General features: G+C 40.2%; 2 protein-coding genes across 3 annotated transcripts in view; both read left to right on the top strand.

Annotated features, from left to right (window-relative positions):
* Positions 1-11,672, top strand: part of LAMB3 (laminin subunit beta 3) — a 144,705-nt gene that overhangs the window by 25,857 nt on the left and 107,176 nt on the right. The window lies entirely within an intron of this gene.
* Positions 1-11,672, top strand: part of LOC308487515 (UPF0739 protein C1orf74 homolog) — a 50,404-nt gene that overhangs the window by 25,916 nt on the left and 12,816 nt on the right. The window lies entirely within an intron of this gene.

Here is an 11,672-nt window from a genome sequence, read left to right as displayed (position 1 = left end):
CTCTTTGTGTAAGGATTTTCTCTTTAGTTACCTCTTTCCAGTCTGGTGTTGTAAAGAGTCTCTGCTCTTCTGAAGTACCTGGTGTCTTTTTTTTAGAATTCTGGAATGAGGCCAGCTCTGAATTTGCTCTTTTCTGAAGTGGCAGGGTGGGGGTGTGTTTGAAAAGGTGGTAGATCTGTGGCTGGGGGATGAAGGGAGCAATAGTAGGCAGAATCTTATAAAAATTTCCTAGTCAATTGGACTGTGAAATTTAGGGGAAAACTAAATGGAACTGATCTGTGTGCATTAGAAAGCAACTATTACAAATGATATAGTCAGGATATTTCCAAGAAGTTCAAGGATAAGATGGTGGAAAGGGAACTGGATTGGGACAAGTTAACAGAATCACTCTGTGACCTTGTACAATTCAACTTGTCTGAATGGTCCATTCAGTATGATGGTTGGATGATTTATATGGTACTTATGAATTCTAAGGCTTGACACATGTGAGGCTCATAATAAGATGTTTAAATAGCTGTGATAACACTTATTAACATGGGGATTATGTCAATGTCTTCTCCATTACCTACTATTTCCCCCATTCTCTGAGGAGGAAAAGGACAAGGAGTAGGCAGGCAAAAGTGCAGAGGATGGATTTTTAAGCACTAGAGACAGTAGCCCAAGGTCCTTTCTCTGGGGCTTAAAATATGGAGATGGGAGTGAGTAGAGGACAGAGGGGCTGGGGAACCCAAGTTGGCATAATAAGAAAATTTTATTGTGATAGAAGAGTGAGAGGTCTGGGAGTTTTGGGTAATGGAGCATAGGAGAGGACTGGAGATTGCAACAGAAATTCCTGTGGACCAACGATGTGGGCTCCATTAAAAATTAGAGAGAAATGTATGTGAAAATCAAAATCCATTTTATGGTTATGCACTACATCCACTTTTACTGGGATTTAGAGAGGTTAGCAGTATGTTCAAGTTCATGCAGGTTTGCTTGACATCAAAGTCTGAGCTAAGGTTGTATACTTATCTATCATCATGGAGGGAAAGAAAGAGAAACACACGCACATGGAGGCAGAGAGAGAGAGAGAGAGAGAGAGAGAGAGAGAGAGAGAGAGAGAGAGAGAGAGAGAGAGAGAGAGAGAGAATAGAGAATATACCTTATTTTCAAATGCCTATGAAGCATCAAGAAAATTGATCATATGTAGACCAATGGAACAGAATTGAGAATCCACAAATAAAACCACATAAATATGGACAGATAATTTTTGACAAAGAAGCAAAAAACATACAATGGAGAAAAGACAGCCTCTTCAATAAATGGTGCTGGCAGAATTGGAAAACCACATGCAAAAGAGTGAAACTGGACTGCTATCTGTCACCATGTACCAAAATTAATTCAAAATGGATCAAAGACTTAAGCATAAGACCTGAAACAATAAACTGCATTGAAGAAAACATAGGTACTAAACTTATGGACCTTGGGTTCAAAGAGCATTTTATGAATTTGACTCCAAAGGCAATGGAAGTAAAAGCTAAAATAAATGAATGGGACTATATCAAATTTAAAAGCTTCTGCACAGCAAAAGAAACCATCGACAAAATAAAGAGGCAACCAACTGAATGGGAGAAGATTTTTGCCAACAGTGCCTCCGATAAGGGGCTAATATCCAAAATATACAAGGAACTCATGCAACTCAACAACAAAAATACAAGCAACACAATTGAAAAATGGGCAGAGGACCTGAAGAGACATTTCTCCAAAGAGGACATACAAATGGCAAATAGACATATGAAAAAATGCTCAACATCACTAATCATCAGAGAAATGCAAATGAAAAACAACAATGAGGTATCACCTCACCCCAGTCAGAATGGCTATCATCAACAAGACAAATAGTAACAAGTGTTGGAGAGGCTGTGGAGAAAAAGGAACCCTTATACACTGTTGGGGGGAATGCAGACTGGTGCAGCCGCTATGGAAGGCAGTGTGGAGGTTCCTCATAAAATTACGAATAGAATTACCATATGACCCAGCAATCCCTCTCCTGGGTATCTACCCAAAAACTCTGAAAACATTTATCCATAAAGACACGTGTGCTTTAATGTTCATTGCAGCTTTGTTTACGGTGGCCAAGACATGGAAACAACCAAAATGTCCTTTGATAGATGAAAGGATAAAGAAGTTGTGTTATATATACACAGTGGAACACTATTTGGCGGTAAGAAGAGATGAAATAGGCCATTTGTGACAACATGGATGGATCTTGAGATTATAATGCTAAGCGAAATAAGTCAGACAGAAAAAGCAGAGAACTATATGATTTTATTGATATGTGGTATATAAACCAAAAACTACTAAAGAACAAGACAAACAAATGAGAAACAAAAACTCATAGACACAGACAATAGTTTAGTGGTAACTAGAGGGTAAGGGGGGAGAGGGGTGGGAGATGAGGGTAAAGGGGATCAAATATATGGTGATGGAAGGAGAACTGACTCTGGGTGGTGAACACACAATGGGATTTATAGACGATGTAATACAGAATTGTACACCTGAAATCTATGTAACTTTACTAACAATTGTCACCCCAATAAACGTTAATTAAAAAAAGAAAATTGATCATGTTGATCATAAAGCAAACCTCAGAATATTAAAAAGAAGTTGCTCTCTTATGGTATAATTCTCTGACCACAGTACAATACAATTAGAAATAAATAACAAAAGTGGGAATAAATAAACCCTTCAACTTCTTGGAGAAAAATTCTCCTGGTTCACTCTTGAAATACAGAGGAAACTAAATCTGCAATTTAGAGTGCCTTGAAAATAATGCTAAAGAGAACATTAAGGACAAAATCTATGAGGTGTGGCCAAGGCAGGGCCCAAGGAAAATTCATAGTCTTAAATATTTTCATTACTTAAGTAAGGATTAAAAATAAATTAGCTATTTATTTTCAAACAAATTTCTAAGAAATTGTCAAAAATCAAGGAAAGGAAGTAAGAATAAAAAGAAGGGAAAAGGAGAAAACAATATAAGTTACAAGTCAGAGCAGAATTGGTGAATAAATTCAGGAGCTGGTTCTTGTGTGTGCATGTGGGGAGAGGTAGAAATACCAATAGAACACAAAATTAATAAACTACCAGCTAGCTAAAGCAATTAAAAAACAGAAAGCACATCTGTAAAAATTTATAAATGAAACGTGGAAAATACATGTTTCATACATAATACATTGGAAATGTAAATAATTTTAGAGACATTTGTATAACTACGCTAGTGTTTTGAAAATCTGGATAAAAAGGATTTAAGAAAACTCATTTATCAAATTATCTTATCATTTTTGATATGATCAAAATCATTTATCATATCTCTAAATTGCATGTAGAGATATGCAATTTAATCATCAACCTGCCTCTACCTAAGGGTCCCCTTCCTATGGTATGGGTCAGTACAGAGGAGGGTTTAGATTAGTCTTGAGCTGGTCACCTGGCACTTACTGGCCAGCATTCTGTGCTGCTCCTCACCATTTCCAGGTCCCTTTGTTGGTGGTCATATCCTTGAACTTCATGACCTGGTTTCCTTGATAGGTGTTGGGCCCCCTATGGGTTCCCATGAAGGGGTAAATATAGGGTAAGCGACACTTTGGTTTATAACCCTGTTGCTTTACTCTTCACAGTATCACACAAGCATGGATGGGATGATCAGATTTTATTGTAGGGTTGAGGTAACTAGAGGGAATCCTAAATATGAAAGGAAAAATTAAAAAATGTATGCTAATATGTCTCCTGCTGTACCGCAAGAGACAGCACTAAGAATTTAAACCATTTATGGGTGCTACTAGTACTAATTTTATTCCTCCTCCTACCTAATTTTATTCCTCCTCCTTATCCATCTTATGGGAAATGGCAACCTTGCCCATAAGAGTTGTTCTTGCCTTAGACTCCTCCCCACACTCCCTGCACTGTTGTCTCATCAATGCACTCCTCAAGTCTAATTATTCATTCTAGAATGCCACAGACACTTTTAACAGGATGCCCATGGTGGCCTGTTGGCACCCTAAGATTTGAAGAAGTTAGAAGGGGTGGGTGGTGAGGGGAGATTGCAGAGTGGCTCAGGGTAGGCACACTTAAATCTGTTCCTTTTCAAGGCTTCCCCCAACGAGTGACTTGCAAACTCACCTTGTTAGTCTTCCAAGTGTCTAGCTGGTAACTATTTACTCAGATGTCCACACAAACACTCCAAGCACAAGTATTCATTCTCAGGGGTGCTACAGTCTAATTAATAAGGTTGTCATACTTATCCATCCATGGGGAAGGAAGAAGATGAGTATTTCTTTCACTCCTACATTTGCAAGTTTGCCTCTCTGTAGTGGAGTTATGACTTCATACTTGTGGCAGGACAGAGTTCTCAATCCTCTTCTTCTCTGGTTGTTTTGTGTCATCATTGTCGACAGAAGACCTTTTAGTATAATAAAACTTCCAAGTTATGCTGTAAGAGACGATCAATATTAGCAAGAGGTTTATCTGTTTTATAGCTGCTAAGAATCAGAAAGGCTTAACCCTAAGGCACAACTGTGGATCCACTCTTGTGGGTCTCAGCATTAAGAAAGACAAGTTACTTTTCATCCTAGATTCCTGAGGAGGATGATCTTTCTGGCTTTGACCTTGAAGGCTCTGACAGGATGCAGCCTCAGGCCTGGTGTGCGGGCTCAGGGCCATGTGTGTGCGTGTGCACGCTCCTGTCTTTAAGGAAAGAGAAAAGTAGACTAGAAAAAGGAGGGCCTCCCGGGTATCCATCTCTGGGCCAAAAGGAAAAACCATGTGTTAATCTTTAGAGCAACTTAGTTCCTCTCCTTTAGCCTTCATTTCATATTATGTCCCCTTGGGCCTGCTGGAAAATTAATTAAGGTTTATCTCTAAGTCAAATATGTAATGACTTGTCCTCTAGGTGTTTAACACCCTTTTCTAAACTTTAAAAATTCTGCTTTTCAGCACTCAATTAAAGCACCATCCTCTTTTCCCCAGTGTGTGTGTGTGTGTGTGTGTGTGTGTGTGTGTGTGTGTGTGTGAGTGGGAATGTGAGACTTGTCTAATAATAGGTCTCTGAGAACTAGTTTTTCACTAAGAAGCTATATTATATATTTAAAAACAATATGTACAAAGTATGGTAAGTTTGCGAACTTACCACCATATGCTTACACTGGCAGCACTGTACAAACAGCTTGGTAAGGTTTCATAACCTTGGTGTATCAGTGTCTAACAGCTGTATTTGTGTTGACGTGTGGCGATATCTTGGTGAGTGGCGTTCATTATTGTTGTTACCTCTTTTTGTGTGCCATCGTGAAAATGCCTGAGCTTGAACTAAAGCAACGAAAAAACATTAAATTTCTTGTTAAACTTGGCAAGAGAGGAAGTTTAATCAGGGACATGTTAGTCCAAGTTTATGGGGATAATGCCATGAAGAAAACGGCAGTGTACAAATGGATTAAATGTTTTTCTGATGGGAGAGAACGTGTCACATATGAAGAGAGGTCAGGGGGCCAGTAACGAGCAGAACTGATGAAAACATTGCAAAAATTCGTCGAATTGTGGGCCAAAATTATCGGCTGACCGTGAGAAGCATAGCAGACCAAGTAAACATTGATAGAGAAACAGTTAAGAAAATCTTAACTGAAAATCTTGGCATGAGAAAGGTGTGTGCAAAAATGGTCCCAAAGGTCCCAATAAACAAAAGCAAAGGAGAGTCGAAGTTTGCCAAGACATTTTGGAGAGGCAAGATGATGTTTTGGGCCATATTATCACTGGTGATGAAACATGGGTGTACCAATACAACCCTGAAACAAAGCGTCAAAGTGCACAATGGAAGTCAGCCAATTCTTCACAACAAAAAAGTTTCGTCAGTCCAAATCAACAGTCAAAATGATATAAATTTAATAATAAAAAAAGAGTCAAAACGATATTGTTAACATTTTTTGATATCAGAGGGATTATTCATTATGAATTTGTGCCAACTGGACAAACAGGTAACCAAGTTTACTATTTGGAATTGCTGAAAAGGCTGCGTGAAAAACTTAGACAAAAATGACCTGAACTTTTCGCCAACAATTCATGGCTCTTGCATCACAACAATGCACCAGCTCACACGGCACTGTCTGTGAGGGAGTTTTTAGCCAGTAAACAAATAACTGTATTGGAACACCCTCCCTACTCACCTGCTCTGGCCCCCAACTTCTTTCTTTACCAGAGATAAAGGAAATATTGAAAGGAAAACATTTTGATGACATTCAGGACATCAAGGGTAATAGGACTACAGCTCTGATGGCCATTCCAGAAAAAATTCCAAAATTGCTTTGAAGGGTGGACTAGGCACTGGCGTCAGTGCATAGCTTCCCAAGGGGAGTACTTCGAAGGTAACCGTAGTGATATTCAGTAATGAGGTAGGTAGCACTTTTTCTAGGATGAGTTCGCGAACTTAATTGTCAGACCTTGTAAATTACCGAGCTACCAAAACCCATCATTTAACAAGAAAATTAAAATGTGAAGATTCTATTCATTAAAATATGCTTTCACTTATTTTACTTCATTTACATATTGATTTTTCACGATGGCTTAGGTAGCCAGAACCATTACCTTCATCTTAAGCCAAGAATGCTGAGGGCTTCAATAATGGTAACTGTACTCACGTTAACACTTTAATTCTGGAGATGTTTGCCCTCTAGTAAAATTAGGTTATTTAATAGTGTTATCCTTTCTGAAACTGGCAATTTTCCTTCTGGTTAAACTGTCATTTCATTCTACAGCCTCGGTTTGACATTCCCAATTTTTTCACAGGTGGCCTCAGGTTCCAAATTGAAATGTCCTCCAGAGCCTTTTCTTTACATTTTACACATTTCTACACTAACCTGTCAATCTATTGTATACTCAGCACAATCTATTATCTGTAACAAAGACTGTTTAAATCAATGCAGTAAAATTGAACCAAAACTGACCTCACCAAGGGGCTGCCATATTGCATATTGCTGTGAGCTTGCTCTGTAGAAAGCACTTTAAGGGTTTGCTTTGCAGCCCTGTATAATTTTTAATAAAAGTATTAGGTTGGTGCAAAAATAATTGCAGTCTTTGCAATTATTTTTAATCTTTTAAACCTCAATTACTTTTGCACCAATCTAATAGATTGATAGAAAAATGGGTCAGAAAGCATTCAGATTTTCTTTTTTTGTTTTTATAAAAATTATTATATGATACCATTGAGATAATTTTTAAAAAATAGAAAAATAAACACCCTAATCCTACCACTCAAATTAGTTTCACGTTTTTCACATTCCCTTCTAGTTTTTGTCCATATGCACAATTTTTAAAAACATTTTAAAACATATTGTAGTGATCCTACAATTATGTGTTTGTTTGTCCTCTTGATACTATATTATATGTCTCATGTTTTTGCATTTTTAAATATTTTTACCTTTCAGTATTGTCATAATCTTTCATAATGTTTAATCATTTCCTTATTATTGAACAGTAGCCATGTCTACCTAGCATTGCTCAGGATAATTATTAACCACTGGTAAATACTATTTAAGAGCCATAAGAAGAATGATTATCGGTTATAATAATTTTCTGTAATTGCAGTAATTCAGAGCTGTGAAACTTTCAGCTTTGTAGCCAGATTACTTTCACATCTGTCACTTGCTCTTCCATACTGGCCCGAGTGGAAGCCTGGAGCAATAGGTCAACAGGGACACTCAGCAGTAGGACTGGGTTGGAAGCCTAGCTTTACCGTTTACTGCCTATTCTACTTTAGTAAATTATTTAACCTCTTTGCATCTCAGATTCCTCCTCTGTAAGATGGCTATAATGATAATACCTACCCTACAGGATTATTTTAGGATTCATAATATAACATTTATAAAGCACTCAATAAATGTTAGCTATCACTGTTGTTTTAGCAACACCTGTAATTAGGGGCATCTGCCCTTGTGACTTATTAATGGTTATGTAATGGATCCTCACCTGGCCCTGCAGTTGTTTGAAAACCAATGAGCAGTTTCAGTGAATCTGTGCATTTATCTGATATAATTTCATGTTTATCCATTAGATAAAAAACATTTAAAATTATCACTTCGAAAAAGTAATAAACATGTGGAATTTCTCCAGTAATGGAATGATGGCAAAAGTTAAAACACGTCGGTTTTTAAACTCACCCAACTCAAGTCCACTGACCAAGTTCTATTAAGAATATGTGTCACACTACTACTCTAGGTGGGAAAAAAATATTTGAGGTGTCCCCCAAATAAGCGTCTTATAGACCACTTGACTTCTATTTTATACCAGATCAAACCAGATGTATCCTTCAATCAGTAGTGGGAATCATAATAGCCCCTACCTCATAGGGTTGTTTTGAGGATTAAATGAATTAATATTCATACAGTAGAAAAGTGCTTGAACATAGTATTATGGGAGTGTCTGCTAATAAAATTAAGTAAAAAATCATCACAATGTGGTGATGCTCTTTTTAGTGTTTGCATGATGTGAAAGATAATTTTATTCACATGGAGATTACATGGAGGAATTTAATTACATAGAGATTTGGTCATTTATAATTTTTAACTTTTACAGGCAATGCTGCAAACGAGTATCTTTGTGCATGTAGTTATATTTTCCTTCTTTTTGAGATATTTCCTTTAGGATAAAATCCAAGAAGTAGATCTGCTGAAGCAGTTTTATGAAGAAGCAGTTTAGTTCTGAGGAGAAAGTTTTGCAGGAAGTGGGCAGAAAGGAATAGAGCTAGGGTTTAGAGCAGGAGTGTCCAAACTTTTTTCAACATTTTTTACCAAGGGCCATATGCGGTAAAATACACAAACAGCCGGGCCACTCACTCGAGGTGAAGTAAGTATTGCCTCACCTGGTTTATTTAAATAAACTAAATATATTTTTGGAATTTGCTGTGGGCCAATTAAAAATGGATTGCGGGTAACAGTTGGCCCGCGGGCCGCAGTTTGGACACCCCTGGTTTAGAGCATTGCTGAAGATGGCAAAGTCAGGAAAGCTGCTAAGAGGTGGGGGCCTCTCCCAACAGCTTGAGGGCTCAATGTTGTTGGGTGTTAGTAGGGAGACAAAAACAGGGTAGTGTGATGAAAAGAGTAAAGGGCTGGAATCCAGTGAAATGACTTTTAGGTCCATCTACACCTTTCCCTTGAACGTTTTGTCCCTCTAGGTCTCTTTTTTTCTAAAGCCTTTTCCAGTAGCAGGGCCTATGAGTCCTTTATTTCTCAAACATTAAACAGTACCTTATACATGGCAAGATCTGTGTTCAGTAAATTTAGAATGTAGTGAACATAAGTGATAGACAAATAAAAAATTAAAGAGGCATGGAATGGGGTGGGAGAGCACCCATTCCAGCCTTGAAGAGTGGGTCCTGGTGGAAGGGAAGAAACTTTTCCTAGAGGAAGTAATGGTGGAGCTGAGATTTAAAAGATGAGCAGTGGTTAAGCAGACAATGAATGAAGAGCATTCTGGGCATGGGTCAAGGCATGGTGGGAACACCAGGGCCCAAAGGACCAACAGTTCTGTGTCCTTGGGATCAAAAGCAGGGCAGGTGGTTGGAGATATGGTTGGGGCGGGGGGTAGCCAGGGTCATTGCACATCACTTTAAAGACTTTGGGTTTTCTACATACCATTTTACCCAAGAATGGTTTTGAATGTATGCCAGCCTCCACGCGCAACCAAGAATCTGTCTTGATTTCCCCATACCTTGACCTTTCTTTCCCTGTGAGGGTCAGAGCACCTTGCTTTCGAGGGTGACCACTAGCTGTCGCTATTGAACAGATCTAGCTCCCCACAGTCCAAAGCCAGTGGTGTCCTTGGCCGATAAGGCCAGGCGGCCCCAGCAGATGTCTGAGTCCAGCTCCGCCTCCGCCCTAAGCGGTGACTCACAGGCTGGCACACTGTCAGGAGGTGGTAGTAGTCCTTGAGTAGAACGTGGGCACCAACTGGGGGAAGAAATTGTGGTGAAGTGCGGTACACCACCACAGTTAGCCACTGGGTGGCGCTGCCACCCCTGAGGCAAAAAAGAGGCCGGTGAAAAGGAAAAAATGTCTGGTCAGGACAGCCATGCCCTTTGGTTTCGGGGTAGCGTAGCTTTTGATCCACACTATTATCCGGAGTTCAAGGTTCCACAGGACTGCCTGCGACGTTTGAGGTAGGTCCACCAACCCAGCAGTCCTAAGTCAGCCAAGTGAGGCACGGAGAGACACGCCAGCACTCACGTTTCCTGGGTCCTTCAGGCCTCAGGCCCAACAGGTGTGGGTCTTTTGACCTGTCACTCAGTTTCCACCCTCTGGTTCCAGGTGATGCAACGTGCCAGTGTGCCCCCCTTTGGCTTTTGTTTCCTTATCCTCCTTCCCAGAAACTCCCATCTCTAAAGCTCCCCAACTCAGTGGGTTTTCGTCTGGCACTTTTCTATTTTTTAACCCATTTCCTCCCTCTCCTTTCTCCTGTGGCATCCCCCTGACCCCGTGTGTTCTGGATCGGTGCAGACTAAATTCTGCTTTCCCAGGCTTCCCCCCGCCCCCCGTAGGCTTTGGGGTTCTAAGTCCTGTTTTACCTTTTTGAAAACTCTCTTTTATCATGTGCCTTATCCTTATATTTGCCCTGTCACCCCACCTCCAACCCCCTTCTAATTCTAACTAGAAAACTTGTACACTTAAGAAATTAGATCAAGAATTGCTGACAGGGTAGAGGATTCAGTGTTAAGGGATATCCTGCCTTTCCTTGGAGACGTGAACTGGTGACGCGCAAGTGGGATGGAGATCTAGGGGTGCTGAGATGTTGACATTGAGGCAGAATTACTGGAGACATTGTGAGACACCATGAGCACTGTATCAGGGTGGCCAAATGTGTTTTTATTTTCCCTTAATACTGCAAATTAGTTTGTTTTGCATACCTCCCTTGAGAAATTAAGGGACACTTCCAGGACTTGATTAGCATATGTGTCCCAGTGCTCTGGGCTGAGCACCAATGATGAAGAATGTGGGTTTTTGGCAAATTCCCTGGACAGAAGGGGGAATGGGTTCTACTCTACATGTAGCACTCTGAGTGGGGAGTGGAGCTCAACCTGAGCGGGCCCATGATTCAGACCCCAAAGAACTAGTTAGTAGCATAACATGCTGACTTCTTTCTCCAACATAACTTTATTTATTTATTTATTTATTTATTTATTTATTTATTTTTTTAAAGATTTTATTGGGGAAGGGGAACAGGACTTTATTGGGGGATCAGTGTGTACTTCGAGGACTTTTTTCCAAGTCAAGTTGTTGTCCTTCCAATCTTAGTTGTGGAGGGCGCCGTTCAGCTTCAAGTTGTTGTCCTTTCAGTCTCAGTTGTGGAGGGCGCAGCTCAGCTCCAGGTCCAGTTGCCATTGTTAGTTGCAGGGGGCGCAGCCCACCAACCCTTGCGGGAGTCAAACTCCGACAACCTTATGGTTGAGAGAACGTGCTCCAACCAACTGAGCCATCCCGGAGCTCAGCAGCAGCTCAGCTCAAGGTGCCTTGTTCAGTCTTAGTTGCAGGGAGCAGAGCCCACCATCCCTTGCGGGACTCGAGGAATCGAACTGGCAACCTCGTGATTGAGAGCCCACTGGCCCACGTGGGAATCGAACCGGCAGCCTTTGGACTTAGGAGCATGGAGCTCTAACC

Source organism: Rhinolophus hipposideros, assembly GCF_964194185.1.
Source record: "Rhinolophus hipposideros genome assembly, chromosome: 19".
Lineage (NCBI taxonomy): Eukaryota > Metazoa > Chordata > Mammalia > Chiroptera > Rhinolophidae > Rhinolophus > Rhinolophus hipposideros.
The sequence above is the reverse complement of the archived record's forward strand: the minus strand, read 5'-3'. Positions and strand labels throughout refer to the sequence as shown.